The sequence below is a fragment of the Saccopteryx leptura genome, chromosome 3 (assembly GCF_036850995.1).
Source record: "Saccopteryx leptura isolate mSacLep1 chromosome 3, mSacLep1_pri_phased_curated, whole genome shotgun sequence".
NCBI classification, from domain to species: Eukaryota; Metazoa; Chordata; class Mammalia; order Chiroptera; family Emballonuridae; genus Saccopteryx; species Saccopteryx leptura.
This window is the reverse complement of record NC_089505.1, coordinates 357,892,190-357,905,410: the sequence shown is the minus strand read 5'-3', so window position 1 is coordinate 357,905,410 and position 13,221 is coordinate 357,892,190. Positions and strand designations below refer to the sequence as shown.

At 48.5% G+C, this 13,221-nt stretch overlaps 1 protein-coding gene and 1 long non-coding RNA gene across 2 annotated transcripts in view; one reads left to right on the top strand and one right to left on the bottom strand.

The window, feature by feature from the left end:
- The window catches only part of ZHX2 (zinc fingers and homeoboxes 2), a 143,546-nt gene that overhangs the window by 112,231 nt on the left and 18,094 nt on the right, over nucleotides 1–13,221 (bottom strand). The window lies entirely within an intron of this gene.
- On the top strand, nucleotides 3,251–4,993 carry LOC136398077 (uncharacterized). The gene is made up of 3 exons (XR_010749972.1): nucleotides 3,251–3,366; nucleotides 4,688–4,772; nucleotides 4,884–4,993. It is a non-coding gene; the product is annotated as an uncharacterized lncRNA (long non-coding RNA).

Here is a 13,221-nt window from a genome sequence, read left to right as displayed (position 1 = left end):
TTGTCCTTTAGGATCATAAGTGCCCCAAAGCAACACACACACAGGGGCAAGCCACAAGATTCACTATGGCAAATGCCCAGTAATTCCAGGATTGTGGCATCTTAGAGCTGCAAGGCCATCTGGTACTGCACCCTTACTGCTGGTGCCATGCCCCAGCCTCCTGGTTCAGCCAAGAGCCCTCCTGCTCTCTGAAAGCCCATCTCACACTCAGAAGGCAGCCACCGGCTTCAGCACATGCTCAGAAGCACCCAGTGCACCTGGGACTGGGCAGCACAGAGAGCCAAACACCTGGTTGCAGCCTCCGCAAGCCAACCGGAGAGTGATTCCCAATGCTCTTCCCAGTGCATTGGGAAAGGTTTGGGGCCTGGGAGCATGAGTAGGCAAGTTTGGCGGAGAAAAGGGCCCATAAAAGGGCTTTGTGGAAATTGAGAGTGACAAGAATCAGCTAAGTAGACTGGAAAGAGCATGGGCTTTGTGTACAAAAGACCTGGGCTGGGATCCAACACTGTCACTGTGTCAGGGATTGAGAGTTCCACTGTACCCATATTTCCCCTTTCCTTTTAGGCATATGGTTAGACTACATTTCCCAGCCTTCCTTGTAGTTCAGAGTGGTCAGGTGACTGGGTTCTGGCCAATGGGGGAGCAGAAATCATGGAGGCCAATTCCAGGTCTGGCCCCTCAGAACTCTAAACTTGTGGTCCTCTCTCTTTCTCCATCTACCAACTGAATGAAGAGCTCCCAGGACCAGAAGGAGGCAGAGTTGCAAAAAAGAAGGAGCCTAGATCCCTGAATCACTGTATGTAAGACTGTCTGCCAAACCCCCACACTGAAATGTGTGAACAGGAAATAAACTCCTAAGGTGTTAAGCTATTAAAATGTGGGGGTTGTTACAGCTGTTAGCCCAACCTGACTAATGTCGCCTCTTACCAGCTGAGTGGCTTTGGAAAACTCTGCTTGAACTTTAGTTTCCTTGCCTGTAAAATGGGAATTTAAAAAAATCCTTCCTGGGAACAACTGAGCTAACTTCTATAGAAGTCCTACACCCAAGGCTGCATTCTGCCTTTCATGAGTCCTAGGACCTTGTCTTTGTGGCTCCCTATAGCACTAAAAAAAACAAACAAACCAAGGAAACAAAACACGTACAAAAATTAATTATATTTTACAATTATAATTGGGATAAAGATGAATCCAATCTAGGTTGAATTCACTATGTTTATAATTATTTATTATTTTTCTATTTCATTTTATACTCACCATTATTATATGCATTTTTTTCTTATAATTTTAAGAGAAATGAAGAGTTAACATTTCCTGGGGCCCTGAGTCATGGGGCCCCAGGCACTGTGCCTAATGGGAAGCCATTCTTATTTACTACATTGCCTGACCCACAACTCAGGGAATAAATGGTGACTTTTATGGATATTTTAAAAATAAGAAGGCACAGCCTGACCAGGCGGTGGCACAGTGGATACAGCATCGGACTGGAATGCTGAGGACCCAGGTTCAAGACCCCCAGGTTGCCAGCTTGAGCACAGGCTCATCGGGTTTGAGCAAAAAGCTCACCAGCTTGGACCCAAGGTCGCTGGCTCGAACAAGGGGTTACTCAGTCTGCTGAAGGCCCACGGTCAAGGCACATATGAGAAAGCAGTTAATGAACAACTAAGGTGTCACAACGAAAAACTGATGATTGATGCTTCTCATCTCTCTTCATTCCTATCTGTCCCTGTCTATCCCTCTCTCTGACTCTCTCTCTGTCCCTGTAAAAAAAGTAAAATAAAAAAAATAAGAAGGCACAAAACAGCAACAAATGATTATGAAGCCCTTTTCATATACCTTATTTCGTCCATCTCATCCATCATTATACCATCTATATTGGAGATCATCTATATTTTCCAGTCAAGAAAGTGAGGCTCAAAGAGATTCAATGCTATATTCAAGAAGGGCAGGGCCATCTACCACCTGTCAGTGCTGTATGCATGGTGCCTTCTGTCAGGCACGATGCTAGACACCGGTCCTACTTTATCACTTTTAATTTTACCACCCTATGATGCGATAGGGTTTCTTATTTAGTCCCATTTTATGACTGAAAAAAGAACCGATGCTAAGGGCAAGTGGCTGAGCTCAGAACAAAAACTCTCCTGGTGCCCAATCGAATGCTCGCTTTACCACCTTGCCTTTTCATCTATCAAGCGCTGTGTCATGAGAAGCGGTAAGTGGCAGTGTCTGTGGAGGGTGCCAGACATCCCCACACCTCCTTTCCCAGAGCAGAGAACACACTCGGGGCGGAAATGCAAGTACAGCATGCCAGATTATGCTTGTGCCTTCTCATTCTCCACCCAAATGTACTCCTTAGAAGGTCTAATTATAGTGACTTCTATTTTCTTGTAAATAATCACATCTGTCATAACTGATTTAGCTGATCTGAGGCTCTGAGTTGGCAGTCTTGGCAGCCTGAGCCAATGTGTCAATTATGCCAAGTAGGCTCTAAGCAGAAGTTGCATGAAATGGGAGAGAAAAAAAAAACCCCGTTAGTTGCAGGCATCTATACTGCTCACAAAAGTTAGGGGATATTTCACAATGAATATGAAGCGCTATAATATCCCCTAACTTTCGTGAGAAGTGTAGATGGTGAGGACCAATATGTGCCTTTTCACAACAGTCGCATCAACTCCTAAGTGTGGCCCATGGGTGTCAAGCCCTCAGCGGCCCAACTTAGCAAAACAGACGCAGCCAGGCTGATCCCAGCAATAAAAGTAACCGTTTTGGTGGAGACCCAATTCTAGAAACTTAAATATCTTTTGAGTCTAAGTAGATAACTCGGAATTTGCCATAGCTGCTTATGATTGTTTTTTTAAAAAAGACAGAAGGAAGTGCTCCTGTGATTCAAAACTATAGTCTAGAGGGCTATCCTCTGAGTAGCTGTTCAGCCATCAGAGTCGCTAGAACTTTGGATCTGGACTTAGGTACACATCTACTCTCCACCCAACTTATCAGTAGTGTGACTAAGCAAACCACTGAACCTTCCCGAATTCATCTCAGCTTTCTCATCTATAAAGTGTTGACAACCTAGAACCCTCGTGAAACTAATGATATAATGACTGTGTGTGACAGCTTGTTGGAAAGTGTAAGTACTGCATGAATGCTAATCATCATCATTATTACTAGCAGATCAGCAAATCCTGAGCCCTGTTTTCAATCCAGGGGGACGGCTCCTTTCTCCCCTCAAATAATTCAAAGTTTAAACCAGGGAGGGGACAAGAGATGGAATCTACTTGGGATTTCTTTCACAGGGAGGTGTTTGACAGTCATCAAGCTCTGAGTGTCCCCGTGCCTCATGGGAAGCTGTGAGAAAGGAACATCTTCCAGGTAAGAGTGTGTGAGAATGAAAGGCGGCTCTCATCTACTCCCTAGCTGCCTGCGGGAAATGGACACATGCTTTTGGTGACCCGAATCCTGTGGCTGGAGTAACCTTCCTTGGGTCCGGCCAATCTGTGTGAGCAGAGTGGTGACGAGCATGAACTCGGAAGCCTCGCTCCCTGGGCTTTGAGTCCAGCCTAGCTCTTTACTTACGATGTGACCTTGGGCAGGTTGTCTCTCCTCTTTCTGTGCTTAAGCTCCCTCATCTGTAAAATGAAGTAATAACAGTACCTATCCCTTAGGGTGGTGGTGAGGGAGAAATGGATGAACACATGTCAACAGCTTACAACAGGGCCAGGCACATGGGAAGCAACGAGTCAGAGTACACTGTGATTACAAGGCAATGGTCTTCCTTCCCTCCTCCATATTTACAGCATGCGGGTTTAACGTGTTAACCAGGTTCAGACTTTCCGCATTGACCCGCTCACTAAGAAGAACATTCTGTAGTCCACATGGAAGATCTGGCAGCAAAGCAGTCTTAACAGCTCCGTGATCTGTAGCTGAATCTTCAAGAGAGTCCCAGGGTCACCTCCTTCCAAGGACGTTCATTTTAGGGCGGAGGTGTGGGAGAAAGTTCTGGACTGAGATCCAGAGGACCCGAGTCCTAGTTCACTGCCATTTCCCCCCACTGTGTGGCCTTGGGCCAGTCACTCTGCATTTCTGGGTATTGATTTTCTTGGTTGTAAAATAAAGGAAGGGGGCTTCTGGCTATAGATTTCAGTTTATCCATCTGCAAAAAGGGATAATAAACCCTGGCTGGGTTGCTCACAGTCGGACAGCGTCCTGCTATGCCAAGGTTGTGGATTCGATTCCCAGTCAAGGTGCATATAAGAATAAACTAACGAATGCATAAATAAGTAGAACAACAAATCTCTCTCTAAAAAATCAATAAATAAAAAATTTAGATCACATTGAAAAAGGCATAATAAGAACTATCGCAGAAGTGCTATAAGGTGTGAACCAAATAACATGTCACACACCGAGATGGACGTGGTCCTGACCATGGCCGTAGGCTCTCGGCCGTCTGTGTCTCCTGGCCCGCTGCTCTCCCCTCACCGTCTGCTAGCCTTGTTTTTCTCGCACCTCTCAGGCACATTCCTGCCTTCGGCCTCTGCCCAGCTTTGTCCCTCTGCCTGGAATGCCTTCCCCAGACAGCCTCGTGGCTCGCTCCCTGACTTCCTTCACGTCTCGCATTGTTTTTTCCCCATGGCAATGATCATGTTATAGCAAAGTACACTGTGATTATTGCTTACTGTCTGTCTTTCCCTAGGCCAAGAATGAAAAGGTCCATGAAGGCACGGATCTCATTCTGTTTTGTTCCCCAAGAGCCTGGAAGACCATCTGGCACCTAATAGGTGATCAAAAACTATTTGATGATCCATTGAATGAATGAATAAGTGAATGAATGCATGAAGAACACTTTGCACACTAAGAAGGTGTTTAATGAATTTTTTTTTTTTTTGCAGCCTTCCTAAAAGCGAAGGTGGGAATCTTAGTCCTTACCAGTTTTCGCGAGGAAAGATCCTTACTGAGACACCCTGGACCCATTACCATCCCCCTGTAAGTGGAATAAAGCGCCCGGCTGGTAGGTGAGACCATCACTGGTCCATTCCTTGACTCGGTGAAGTTAATCTGCCAACATCACAGATGCAGCCCCTTTGTCTGTTTGGTTTCCCCTGATCAGAGAGCAGCAATGCCCTAAGTGTGTCTGTCTTGCAGACTGGCGGCTCCCTTGTTGGGTTCTTTGCAGTGTGGCGTGCAGGGCAGGGAATGTTAGAAAGACCTCCAGCCAGGGTACGTGAGTCACACTTTCTAGACCGGTTCTGTCAGGAACAAAGTGGATATTTTGATCTTTACCTTGTGTCTGTTTCTATTGGTCCTGAACCTGCTGTGGTAACAGGGTTGTGCATTGACTAGCTCCTCAAACTCCCACCCCAAACATCCCCAACTTTACCAAGTGAATGAAGCCTTACATTCCCTGGTTCCAGACCGACTGCAATCTTGACCCTTCCCCTTTGGCACATTAGTTTGTGGATGTCTCCACCGAATACACAACTCTAAACTGAGCACAATTCTTTAAGAAGGTGTGTGACCCAGGGGACAGTAGCTGTCACAGGCTCTCTCACTCTAGACACCACTCTGCACTGATGCTGTTAGACGATGTCTATACATCCAGGAAATAGTGACAGCAAGTCGCCAGGTCCACAGAAATGAACAGCCTGCATTTATTAAGCTCTTACTATTTGCCAAGCATTGTATAAAGTGCCGAATTTACACGATCTCTTAAAAGGCTGCAGAGAAATATAGCCTCATAGCAAGAAATCAAATATAACAGAGGCTTAAAATGAAAACCACCAGCTTATAGTGAAAACTAGCTCCCCCTCTATATTCCCCAGAGGGAGCCTTTTCTAACTCTGCTTCTAGTTCTTTGGGTAGTGCCTTCTCTAGAATTACTCTCAACCTTGACAAAGACTGAATGGTGTAGACCGAGTTATCAACTTTTTTTTTTTATAGATGATGACCTGTGGCCTCAGGTCAGGCAGCTGGAAAAAGATGGAGCCAGGATTCAAACTCACGTCTGCCTCACTCCAGGTCCTGCTCTCACACTTAATGCTCCAGGGCTGACGTGTCTGGAGTCTAGTAAAGGATGTGACTTGGGTCACATCAGGCACAAAGGATCCTGATGGCTTCTGAGGTCACCTGTTGTCTAAAATCACTCCCAGGGGACGTGACCACATAACATCATGAGATGACACACAGGTCAGCTTTCTCTTCCCCGGGAGGTTTGTTTTCAACCCTTCTTTCTAGCCTTTGTGCTGCTTTCCTCCTGCAGTCGCTTCAGACGCCCTTTATGATACAACACGTGACTTCAGAGGGTGAGTCTCGCAGGCCCTTGTATTTCTCTCCAGGAACCTCACGGCTTCCTGCCTGTCATCCTGGGAGACGGCACTAAGGGTAGTTATCACCGTCTCTGTTATTTTGTTGTAAAAAAAAAAAGGCCAGTCCCACATTCAGGTTTTATACAGAAATGGTTTTCCTTTGCTTTGTGGCTATCGTTACTGCTGGAGAAACTGTGTGTGCAATGCAAAATACAGCAACATCGACACTACTTGTCAATAATCCAGCTACTGGTTGGGAGCTTCCACTAAGCTCCAGGTTCAGAGCTTGGTAAGCGCACTCAGCTGTGGTAACCTGGCGAGTTACTCCCTTTTCTGTAACTGATTTCCAGCTGTCAACCTGGAAGGGGTGTGAAAGTTCTAGATTATGAACAATGATTTATGTGGGTTAACAGATGGGTTTTGAACCCTCCTGACCGAAGCCAGGGCTCTATACAGGCTATTGTTAGTTATTACTCCTGTAATTGTTGTCTAGCGCCCTGCAGTTTACTGGAGTGGTCCACACACACCACATGTGGTCCTCTTATCTAAAAGGAATCAAGGCAGAAGTGCACATTCGTCTCCTAAAATTATTTAAAGATATAATTATTAGCCCCATTTTACAGAGGGGTAAGTAAACCAAAATAAAGCCACGTCACCTGCCCAAGGCGCCAGGATGGTTCAGAGTGAGAGCAGTCAGTAAGACCCATTTGAACTCTATCTAGCTAACAAGGCTGGGTACCTCTCTGAGCCCCATTTATAAAAGAAGAGATCTGAGGCAGTAAGAAAGAGAGGCAATAAGCACCCCAGTTAAGAGAAGGCATCCGGAGCCAGACTCTGCACTTGAATTAGGGGTCTTACATTCCACCTGGGTAACCGTGGGCAAATCACTTAATCTTCCTGTGCCTCCGTTTACTCATCTGCAAAATAGGGCAAGTAACAGAACTCACTCTGGATGGTAGTTATGGGAATTGAATGAGTAAACCCATGCAGTGTCTCAGGACAAGGCCTGGCCCACGAAAGCACACAGGTAGCGGCAACTATGATTACTGAGCCTTAGGTGGCCAGCCCACCTCGCACAGCCGGGTCAGCCATCCAACCTGTGTATGAGTACCAGAGCTCTCTCCTGACTGTGGGGAACCCACTGGGCAGGGCGTCGCCTGTGGTTTCCAGGTTGGGTGGTCTCAGGCAGGAGTGTTCAACTCTCAGCCTAAATTCAATGACAACTTCCAAGTGCCTAACGTTTCAATCAGAACGGAAGCCCTCCTTCTCCATTCCGCCTAGAACACTGACGATGGTGTTTTGCTTTCCTTCCCATACGGTCGGGAAATCCTGAATAAATGTCAAAAAGAATTCACTGAGTCAACAAATATATAATAGTATTAAAACTCTTAGCAGCGAACCATTTCCTATATTACCAGAAGCTTAAAGGGATAATATTTTCAATTACATTACTCAATAAATGTGCTATTTAGGGCTTAAGTGATATTGCTATAATTTGTAGTTAGTAGGTCAGTTGTCCATTCAGTCAGTTGGAAAATGTCTGAGCCACCTAGGAGCCAGGCATTGCTCTGGGCTCTGAGGACCAGCTATAAAAACAATAGTAGCAGCAGCAGCAATAACAGCTCCCGCTTACCAACTACCTTCTGAGTTGGACTGTCTCCCTTCACCCTGCAGATCCTCTCTCCACCTTCTCCACTCTGCTCAGTGGCTCCTGTGGACTGTTTCAGCATCCTCACCCCCAGCTTCCACCAGTGGGAGGAGCCAGCCCGAGATCCGAGGGTAAAGGAGAAAACACATCCTTCTGTGCCTCAGCTTTCCCATCTGCCTAATGGGCGAATAGTAACACTTACCCCACAAATGAGTTAACGTGTTCAGAACACTGGCTGGCCACAGCCGGCGCACAACCAATGTTAGTTCTTACTCTGTTATCACCCGGGACAGCGCTCTGCTGCAGCTACACCTCTCCTGAGTTTCGCTGGCCCCCCAGTGGTGCCACCTCAGGCTTAGGGGAAGCTGGACCTTTTGCTCTTGCTAAGCGGGAGCTTCCCCATGCCTCAATGGCTCTACTTAACCCCGCCAACTCTCTGTGAGTAGTCCACTCACGAATTCCCCTTACTACTTCATTTCCTGCTGGGACTCAAACTCAGACACCTGGGTGTACTGTCTTCTAGGCAGTTTTCATGAATTTACTCTAATCCTCACAGTACTCCTGTAAGGGAGGTGTAATTGTGCCCATTTCTACAGAAGGGAAACTGAGACTTAAAGTCCAATCCAAGCCCCACAATTGAGAAGTGGTTAAGCTGAGTTTCAAAATCAGGCCTAGCTTTCATACCTAGGCCTAGCTTTAATGCCTAATGAACACGACACATGGCCCCCTGACTTCCCTAAAGCTTACAGAGAAGAGGTGATGACCATCTTGAGTGATGATTACTCAGACAGGAAGAGCAGTGAACCTGACCAAAGCCAAGGACACCTGGGGTTGGAGTGTCAGTCAGAGATGGCTTCCTGGAGGAGGGGATATTAACCTGACTCATAACAGATGTTATTTATTCTGAGAACAAGGAAGAGGGCCTGGAATGTGTGAAGGTCCTAAGGAGGAAGAGAAGGAGCTTTTTCAGGAGCTGCAGGCAGTCCAAAAATCCTACAGCAGAGAATTTGACAAGAGAATTTGAGGGAGAGGTAAAGACAAGAGGGGATCCTGACAGTGAAGAGCCAGGACTGCTGAACACGCTGATGTCAGTGACTTTGGTGGGAGATGCTTATAAACGGAGCGTCTGGTCACCGTCCCTAACAGCCACCTCCTTTAGGACAGAATGTCCATTTCAAACCTTCAAACCTAGCATGGGGCTCTGTGTACAACAAGTGTTCAATAAATGACACTGACAACTCAAAAAAAAAAAAAAAAAAGCTCTATAGTTGAGCGGTGTTCTTGCGTCTGGGCTGATGCTGCCCCACCCCGCCCACATCCCCCGGCCCTTCCCACCTCAGTGCCTTTGCCTCGCTTCTAACTGTCCACACCTGTGTTTCCTTGCTTGGCTGCTCTCAGTTTCGGGGCCCACGTTGCTTCTGGAGAGGCCTGAAGCGCAGGGTCTATCTCTGGGGAACCCAGTCTAAGCCCAATTCTTGGTTTCGGAGATCGGAAGAGCGCATAACAAGGGGACTCAGTGGGTTAATAACCTTTCCGGGGCAGGCAGCACGTGGAGCCTGCAGTCCGCTAGTGGCAGGAGGGGGGTTTACTCTGTGTGCAGCCCGAGGGCCCTGAGCAGCCACCCTGCCCACAGGAGACGCAGTCCGGTCTCAGCTCTGGACGCAGCATCAGATGCTGGAAAGAACGTGGACTTGAGAGAGAGAGAGTGAGAGAGAGAGAGAGAGAGAGGCAGAGCCGGGTTTGAATCCGGGCCAGGCTGCAGGTAGGCAGGTGGCCTCCCAGCACCTGTTTGCTCAGCTGAGGTGAAGGTGCTCGAGTGTGAAAATGTAAGGAAAAGACCTCACTAAGAGGCTGAAGGTTCTTTTCTAGTGTCTTTTCAGAGACTGCTTATTCTGCGTTCTAACCGCTTCCTACATACCTTTCACTCTAGCAATGATCTCGTTAGGCGGGCAACCCTGTGTATCTGTGTATTTGCTTATTTGCCTCTAGGAGACTAGGGCTCAAGTTTAATTGAACTTTGCATCTCCAGCATTTAACACCACACCTGGCAGGAAGTAAGCACTTAATGAGTACTTGTTGAATGTCTAAATAAATGAATCCCTAAAGAAACACCCCAAAACCATACAACAGTGATGATGGGTTCTCTCGAGTATCTGTTCATTCACCAACTCTCAGTTCCGAGTCCTACTATGCGCCAGGCACTGCTCTATGTCCTGCCAACACCACTGTGGCCAAGGCCACCACGTCCTTCCTCAGGTGGTGGCTTACCCTCCTGGGGAGAGAGCAGTGATCCTCAACCCACGGCCCGGGCAGACACCCCTGGGAAGCTTTTTTAAAGAGTCCCCATACTCCAGAGATTCTAATTTAATTATGGGGGTGGGAGCGGGCATTGAGGTTTTTAAAAAAAGCTTCTCAGGTGATCAGAAGGTGCTGCCAGGGCTGAGTAGAGGTGGGATCAGGAGAAAAACACAAGGCGACTTCAGAGTGAAGAGGGTTGTGAAGAAAATAAAACAGAAGGTGGTTTAGCCGGTGGCTCTCAATGGAGGGCGAGGGAGGGATGGGACAGTCTGCCCACTAGGAGACTTTTGGTGACATCTGGAGACATTTTTAGTTGTCATAAGTGGAGGGGAGGTGCTGTTGTCATCTAGTGGGTGGCGGCCAGGGAGGCTGCCACACACCCTACAATGCACGGCAGTTCCCCATGACACAGAATGATCTGACCTCATGTCTCCAGTGCCGAGACAGACAAATTCTGGCCTAGAGGGCCAGAGAGCAGGGACCCCTTCAGGGAAGGCCTGCAGGGGAGGTGACAGGGGAGTTGAGGTGTGAGTTCCAGCATAAGTCTCTGGAGGAAGGGACAAGGAGCACTGAATATGAGGTGGCCCTTAAGCCACCATCACAGGCTTGAACAGAAAAAGACGTCAGGTGGTTAAACCGCCAAGTGAGGCTCACACCAGCCATTAATCTAAGAGCGCTATCACCTCTGCGGCTGGTGTCACTCTGGGGTTATCTGCCTCTGCCGGGGTGGGCTGGGGTGGGGGGAGGGAGGGGAGACCGGCTGCTTCGCTTGGTTGCTTTCATTTCAAGTCCTCACACCCCAGCCCCCCCCCCCTTTGCAGGCTTAGAACCGGAAAGGGGAGGAGAGGGTGTTAATCCAGGGTGACCGCTCAGATGTCCCCCTCACCACCTGCAGGCTCACTTCCCCCTCTCCTCCTAGAGCGTCTCCGACTGCCAGCCCTGGTCCCCCAAAGCTCTAAGTGGACTGGGAGGGAAATTTCCCTGGAGCTATCCTGCCAGTGTCCCCAGCCCCGGCACCAGTGATTTCCCCAGAGAAACAGGGACCCACAAATAAACAGGGCATTCCATGGGAGGAGGGGGGCAGGGCAGCCCAGCCAGCTCTGTCCCCTCTCACCGGGAGGGCCCGGCCCGTTAACTTTTCCAGCCAGGGCCAGACAGGACCGAAAACATGCCAGCCCTGTCGGCCAGCAAGCCTCCCTTCCCTCCCCTTCCCTTCCCCACGCTGCCCAGGGAGCCAGCGGCAGCCCCACTCACTGCCTTGGGATCCTGGGCTAGCAGGGGCTGCCCAGAGCCGCCCGCTTGCTCAACACCACGTGGCCTATCCAAGGAAGCGTCCCAACAGCTGGCAGCGGGGGGAAAGTCGAGTGTTTTTTGCACAAGGCTTCCAGAAAGCTCTGAGTCAGCAGGCTGCCCCGAGGGAGCCGGGCAGCAGCAGGCCTGTGACAGGCAGCCCTACCTGCAGAAGTCCCGCCCACTTGGAGCGGGCAGAGCCGACCCGACCAGAGGGGCAAAGGGGCGCAGCGGCTGGAAGGCCCCTCCACTTCCCCATCCGGGAAACTGAGCCCAGGGGGGGTGAATGACCTGCTCAAAGTCAGCAAGCTGTGGGCGGCTGCGCTGGGTGACCCTCCTGACACCCCGCCTCTGGGTGGAATTTCTTTCAGGCCACATACTTATTCCAGAATAGTGGGGGGGGGGGGGCGAAAGCTCCCTGTCAACTCATCCAAACAGAAAGATAAAAGCGGTCCAGAAACTGGCCGCCAATGTCCTCTGAAAGGTGCGTTTGGTGGGTGAGAGGATGCTGCTACACCCCTCTGCTTCCTTCGCCAAGATTTCTCTTCTGAAATTAAAACAGTCCCCTTATCTTCCCATTGTCCCCAAATATGAGATCCATCTGCAAACCCTGTTCATAAGGCAAGCTTTCAAGTCCCAGTTTATGAAATTCCAATTCACAAAAATGGGCATAATGTGAAACCTGCAGGAAGATATTTATTTAAGTGATTATTTTATTAAAAGTGATCATTTCCCCAATATGCCCTGAAAATTTTATTACAGAGACTAGGTAATTAGCAATAAATAGTCCCTTTCTGCAAACCTAGGACTAGGAATTTTTCATGGGTCGCTATTTGAAACAAACACGGACACAAACGTCTCGTCTCCTCCTTCATCGAAAGCTTTGACTTACAGAGCTGAATACCTACAACTCGGGACTTGTAATACAAGCCATCGGCCTCAGTGTACATTTTCTGGTTAAAGTTGTACGTAAATACCTATGTACTGTCACACATGCAAGACACAAAAAATATTAAACTTTAAAGCAGTGTTTGTGTCTTAGCTGTGTGCACACCTGTCTACACATGATAAAACGTCCAGTTGTAGGTTTTTTCATTATTTTTCTTTTATAAGCCTTTCAGGCAGGGCTGCCACTGGTTTAGAGGAAAGAAAGCATGTTCTTTGTTCTTTAGCTCCTGCAGTTTAGTATGATTCTCATCCTCTCTCCCTTCCCCTCCCTCCCCCTCCCATGTCCCCTTGGGGAAAAACTTGGCTCTTAAGTGACCACTAGCTTTTCTCATGATTAGCCCAAGCGTTCACTGTAATCTGTACTTAGGGTTACCGATAGCATACGGTGCAAGGGTGTTTCATCGGGGGCCAGAACAAACGACCAGCGTGCCAAGTCTCCGACAGCTTGTGTGTCCTGGACAAGCATTGCTGTGGGTCCATTGGTGTGGCCTGCCTCAGAAATTCCACCAATACTGAGTATCTACTCCACACAAGGGGTGGCCACGGCAGCTTTGGGGCTCCACTGGGGGGTCCAGGACACAAAAACTATCCCTTCTCACCCCGTATTTTTGCAGAAACCAAGAGTTGCGGGCCCAGTACCAGCTTTCAGTGAGGGCGCCTAGCAGAGAAGTAGAGCTGGGCACCACCAGGATCCCAGTGACACTTACTAGGTGGGCCCAGGATGGAATGGGGCTTGGACGA